This window comes from Ahaetulla prasina, chromosome 4 (assembly GCF_028640845.1).
Source record: "Ahaetulla prasina isolate Xishuangbanna chromosome 4, ASM2864084v1, whole genome shotgun sequence".
Classification (NCBI taxonomy): domain Eukaryota; kingdom Metazoa; phylum Chordata; class Lepidosauria; order Squamata; family Colubridae; genus Ahaetulla; species Ahaetulla prasina.
In genome coordinates this window covers 55,782,374-55,788,373 of record NC_080542.1, presented here as the reverse complement: position 1 = coordinate 55,788,373, position 6,000 = coordinate 55,782,374, and the positions used below count along the sequence as shown (strand labels likewise).

General features: G+C 40.5%; 1 protein-coding gene across 7 annotated transcripts in view; it reads left to right on the top strand.

Moving 5' to 3' along the window:
• Positions 1 to 2,283: 2,283 nt before the first annotated feature.
• Positions 2,284 to 6,000, top strand: part of PLEKHM1 (pleckstrin homology and RUN domain containing M1) — a 46,980-nt gene continuing 43,263 nt past the window's right edge. For 3 of the 7 annotated variants that reach the window (XM_058179529.1, XM_058179526.1, XM_058179528.1), the window contains exons 1-2: positions 2,356 to 2,492; positions 3,018 to 3,092. The gene's annotated coding sequence lies outside the window, so the exon portion shown is untranslated. The other 4 variants (XM_058179524.1, XM_058179527.1, XM_058179525.1 and 1 more) reach the window with 3 other exon arrangements.

The window sequence follows — 6,000 nt, the reverse complement described above, 5'->3', positions numbered from 1 at the left end:
GAACTTGCAGTCTCCCAAATTCTAGTCTGTTGCCGTAGGCACCTGACTACACTGGGTCTCTTTCCATGTGCTATGTGCAATTCCCTTATTACGGCAATCCTTGAACTGTCCTGTGAACTAGTGAGGAGACTTTTATTCTTTGCTTTAAATGGAATTGTAGGGGGCTTTGGGAGGGGAAGGGGTAGGCAGAGTCAGCAAAAAGGAAATCCTTGGTAAATTGATCTCAGATTCAGTAGGATCATTTCCCATCTTTTTCTCATTCATGATAATCCGACTACATAATTTCTGTTTTGAAACTTCACCTGAATCCCAATTTGATTTTGAAAAGCCAATTAACTAAAAGGAGACCAGAGTTGGGGATGACTTTCTCATACTTTCAATCATCTAGCCTAGCAGAGTCTGGCAATCCTCAGCATTGTCTGTGTAATGAACAAAAATTCAGCACTTGCCCACCCCACCAGCAATGAAAAACATAGCATAGATAGTAGCTTATTTTCACCGTCGATGGATAAATTTTTTTGGATCAGATTATATTGTGGTGTTGTTTTGCTTTATAAATCAAATACAGTTTTCTTTCACTGCACATTCTCTATTTTTGTCTGGCAGGTATCTTTTAAAAGCATAAGGATTTATCTGAAAGAAGAAAAATTGTTAAACCCGAACTTTACTTTAGAAAACAAGAATGTCCTCTTGATTATTTTTTGACTTGGAAGCCTGTAATGGTGAGGAAGGGAAGATACTGCATTTTGACTAAGTAGATAGCTAACAAGTAGAGTGATGCTCTCCTAATTAGAATGGGATGCTAATTCCTTTCGGTTTATACATTCAGTCCATCAGAAATCATTTTTAAGTGTTTCACGAAAAGCTAGCTTTTTCTCTGTGAAATATGACAGAGAAATCCAGGACAGAATCATAACTTTGATGGGGGAGCCTAGTATAATTGCACTGCCTGAATATCATCAAAGGGACATATTCTAAATGGATTTTATGGTAGCGAGGAATGGGCTAATTTCCTGCTGTAATTTGCCTTAATTTACCCAACAAGAAAAAAACAGACTTCAGAGGATAATTAGAACTACAGAAAAAATAATTGCTATCAACTTGCCTTCCATTGAGGACCTGTATACTGCACGAATCAAGAAGAGGGCCGTGAAAATATTTGCAGATCCCTCGCATCCTGGACATAAACTGTTTCAACTCCTACCCTCAAAACGACGCTATAGAGCACTGCACACAAGAACAACTAGACACAAGAACAGTTTTTTCCCGAAGGCCATCACTCTGCTAAACAAATAATTCCCTCAACAATGTCAAACTATTTACTAAATCTACACTACTAATCTTCTCATCGTTTTCATCACCAATCTCTTTCCACTTATGACTGTATGACTGTAACTTTTTGTTGCTATCATTAAGGGTTAAATTGTACCCTATGACCATCATTTGTGTTGTAAATGTTGTACCTTTGATGAAGATTTTTTTTCTTTTCTTTTTCTTTTCTTTTATGTACACTGAAAGCATATGTAACAAAACAAATTCCTTGTGTGTCCAATCACACTTGGCCAATAAAATTCTATTCTAATTTGCCTTTTTAAAAAAGCCACGCTGGACAATAAAAGCCGCACCTTAGTATACGCGTAGGCTTAAGAAAAGCGGCGACGGGGCAGGATCACAATGGCATTTTCCACGCCCTGCCCTGCCCTGACCCTCATTCCTTAGTCATAGATATTGGAAGGCAAACACGCCGCTTTGATACTGCAGGTAATGGGCGCATTTGATAACGGATTGTGAATGTGCCTAATCATGAAGTTTAATCGCCGCCTCTATCTTTTATCTATAAAAGATCTATATCTCTACGTATCTTTTCTTTTATGTACACTGAGAAAATATGCACCAAGACAAATTCCTTGTGTGTCCAATCACACTTGGCCAATAAATTCTATTCTATTCTATCTCGTGTGGTATTTGTTCTGCACAGTTCAGAGTATTTCGTAATTCATCCTATACCCTGTACGAAATAGTAGTTTTTTTATGTGTGTTTGTTCGACCGATCTAACAAAAGGAGGCGGCAAAAGCGTGTTCCTCCTCCTCCTCCTCCTCAATCTCGTTGGTTCACTGTCTCCACTTGAAGCTGCCGTTCTCCGTCTCAAGAGTGGGAGAGAAGCAGCTACTGAAACTGAGGTCTAGTTGACTTTAACCGTTTCCCACTTTTGAAGCTCTAAGTGGCACGATGACGTAAGAGGTGCGCTTGCGCCGAACGCGGCCGCTGCTTCCGCTCACTTCCGGGTTTCCCCGTAGAGTTTCGTCTGGGTCGCGCCGCGGAGCTGGTGAGATCCCTCCCCCTCCCGCCCGCAATCTCCCGCCAAGCCCCGCCCCCTGGTGGGGGAAAGGAGTCGGTAGGGAGACTCTTGGGGACAGAAGGCGAAGTGGCGTTGAAGGAACGCAAGCGGGGAAGGATTTGGGGAAGAAGGTGAGGGAAAGGAGGTGGAAAGGTAGGTGGTGGGAAAGAAACGCTGCTGGGGTCAAGATGGTTCTTCCCTCTGTCCCGAGATACAGGGGAAGTTCAATGGGGGGAGGAATATCAGGATCGGGATAGCGCTCTGTTAGTTACTACTTAGCCTGGTGCCCGGCGGTTGGTTTTTACTCCTGTGGTGACAGGAGAGACAAAGACTCGTTGCCTTGATTTGTCCCGAGGACAACCGGCAGCTTTCTTAGAGACATTCCAGGAATCTGGCCCTTGGCTTCCCTGCCTTCTCTTTAGTCCTAAGTGGAATCAGTTTCTCTAATCTGTCATCCCCTTGAACCATGGACAAGGTCTGTGAAATTAGTGGTGGTTGTTTTTTTTTAAATTCAGAAGGATTTGTCTTCTTTCACTCTTTCATAACTATATTACTACTGAAAAAAACACTAATAAATCAACGTTGTCTTCATTTTTGTTCCTTACAGTCTTGTCTATGTTTATGGTTGTGTGCCTCACTAGGATTAATTTTCTATTTATTTTTCTTCTATGTGTCTAGATTTATCTATTTTTGAGCTCAAAAGAAATTATTTAACATCTTGACTTTTTTCAACATCAGTTGCAAGTTCATTAAGTAAGTAATTTTTATTAGTTTTATAATATTAACTTAGATGTTTCACATTCCATCTTTATTTCATAATGTCTTTTAATTCTTTAAATTAATAAAGTGCTGTTGTTTGCATATCTCAAAATATTTCAGCCCCTATTTTGGTTGTGTCATCTCTCTTGGCCCTGACAGCCGTATAATATATTCACTAAATAAATATGAAGATATGAAGATAATATGATTCTTGTTCTCCATCTTGTTTAACTCTCCAAATTCAGTTTTTACAATAAGCTGCTACTTCATTTAAACAATCCTTGTTCTAGGCTGCTGTCAACCTGCATATTTTCCACATTGGTATAATTTACACAAAACCCTTGATATATTTAAATTAGGCAAAAAAACAGGAACTATTTCTTTCCCTGCTTTTTACAGAGAAGTTATTCAAATACAGTGCCACCACTCCAGTGAATAATTGTTCATTTCTTTGAGCAAGATTAAAACTCTCTTTTAATCTTTTGCTATGAGGGTACTCTTTCTCCCTGTCCATTAAATTGGTGAGATCATTGCTGAAAGAGAGCCTTCAGAAAAGCATAACGTTTGTTTCCTCCACGCCTCCGTCCGAACGATGGCTTAATTAGCCGGCTCTTATCAGCTCTGGCAGCAAAAGAATCAGCGTCTGACAAGAGCTCTCGATAGCTGCCAAGACGCTGGTGAGTCACAACCTTCACCTCTAGTCAATCCGTGGATTTGCCTGATACAAAGAGGCACACCAGCTCTTGCTGCCTTTTATATCCTGCGAGGTGTGGCTCCATGACTCAGCACTTTCTAGGCCTGCCCCTCCCCTGTTTCTGTCTATGAAACCTGGGATTGAGCCAAGCTTGATTGCTGTCAGCTGGGTCTGCAGGCGTGGCCTTGGGGGGGGAAGAGTCAGGAGAAGGAGGCCTCGTTATCCCTTTCGCTTGGCCTGCTTCTGGCTCCTGGAGCTGATCCAGGGAGGCCAGTGCTTCCGAGGTAAGTTCTGATGGCCCTTCCCCCTCCCTGTCCAAATCACTTTCTGGCAGCAGGCCTGGCTTTGAATCACTTTCTGGCAGCAGGCCCGGCTCCAAGGCACTTTCGGGCATGGGGCCAGGTTCAGGGGTGGGAGCCACAACAATGTTTATATATATAGGTAGTCCTCTATATCAGGGGTCACCAACCTTTTGGACCTCAGGGACCACTAAATTCATAATTTTAAATTCCGCCCACCACTAATATGAATTTTTTAAAAAGATAAATAGTATTTAGTGCAATATAAAAGATGCAAATAATTTTTCTGGGGATCACCAAAATTTTCTCACGGACCACCAGTGGTCCATGGACCACTGGTTGCTGACCGCTGCTCTATATACAACCATTTGTTTAGTGTGTTTTTGTCTGCTAAAAATTACAATGGCACTGAAAAAAGCAACATATGACCATTTTTCCATACTTACAGTCATTACAGCATCCTCATCACAGGATCAAAATTCAGACCTTGGTAACTGGCATATATTTGTGACAGTTGCAGTGTCCTGGGGTCATGCGGTTACATTTTGTGACTTCTGACAAGCAAAGTCAATGGGGAAGCCAGTTTCAGTCAACAACCAGGTTATTAACAAATGTAGAGATTCACTTAACAGCTGTGGCAAGAAAGCTCATAAAATGGTGCAAAATGGTACAAAATTCATCTAACAACTGTTGCTTAGCAGCAGAATCATAAGTTCTAGGACTACCTGTTTGATGCCTATTGCAAGTTTCTGACAAACAATTACCTTCAAGAGCACCTTATATTAACACTATAGCTGCTTTGTTCTTCAGAAGCATTGCTCCCACATGCCATAGTAACCATCATTATATACCTCAATTGGAAGTTTTTATTTCACTAGTCAGTTTACAGAGTTTGAAGGGACATTGTAGGTCATCTAGTCCAACCCCCTACCCAAGCAGGAGATCCTATACCATTTCTGACAAATGACAGTCCAGTCTCTTCTTGAAATGATGCTATCACTCTTCTAGTGATGAAGCTCCCACAACTTCTGAAGGCAAGCTGTTCCATTGGTTGATTGTTCTCACTGTCAGAAAATTTCTTCTTATTTCTAGGTTGAATCTCTCCTTGATCAGTTTCTATCCATTAGTCTTGTGTTACTATTTCATCAGTATGCCTTGAGGAAAAGCTGTTTCTTACCAAAGAGGATTAGATTGTCTACTTAAAATCTGTATTGCTAAACTACTTATACCATGGGTGCCTTCTTCTGCTCCCAATTATTGGATAGAAAAATCAGGCTTGTAGGCATTTGAGGACACAGCTGCAAATTGACATAAAACATCTTGCATCTCCTACGTCCAATGACCTGCCCTCCCCAATAGGATGCCACAGGAATACAATATGACATGCTGCTTCTGGTAAATTAGCCATCTCTTCCTCTGTCTGCTCTATTTGTCTGGAAAAGGAGTTTACAAATAAGTAGGTGCCCATTTCTAATATTCTGAAACCACCTTAAGTCTTTTTCAGACTTGATTAGGGTACAAAAACATGTACTGTATAAGGAAATTATGTGTGATACTCCTACTCCAGTATTTCTACAATTTTTTTTTTTTTATTCAAAAAGTTTTACAAAAATTTTTTTCCCCCTTTCCCCCCAACCCCTCTCCCTTCACAAACCCCCTCCCCTGGCTTCCCGGAACAAACACAAGGTATAGTTAAAATAAAACAACCATATGCTAAAAATTTTTTTCCCAAAACTATTATACCAATTCTCCCTCTCTAGCTCTGACTTCCTCCTTACATAACCAAAATCCTTCAAAAAATTAACAATAAACAGTAATAAAATATATAGATCAGTAGAACAAATTAATCCTAAAATATTTAAAACCAGCTAAAGCATAAAAATCCAATCCAATTCAGAGAATATCTCCC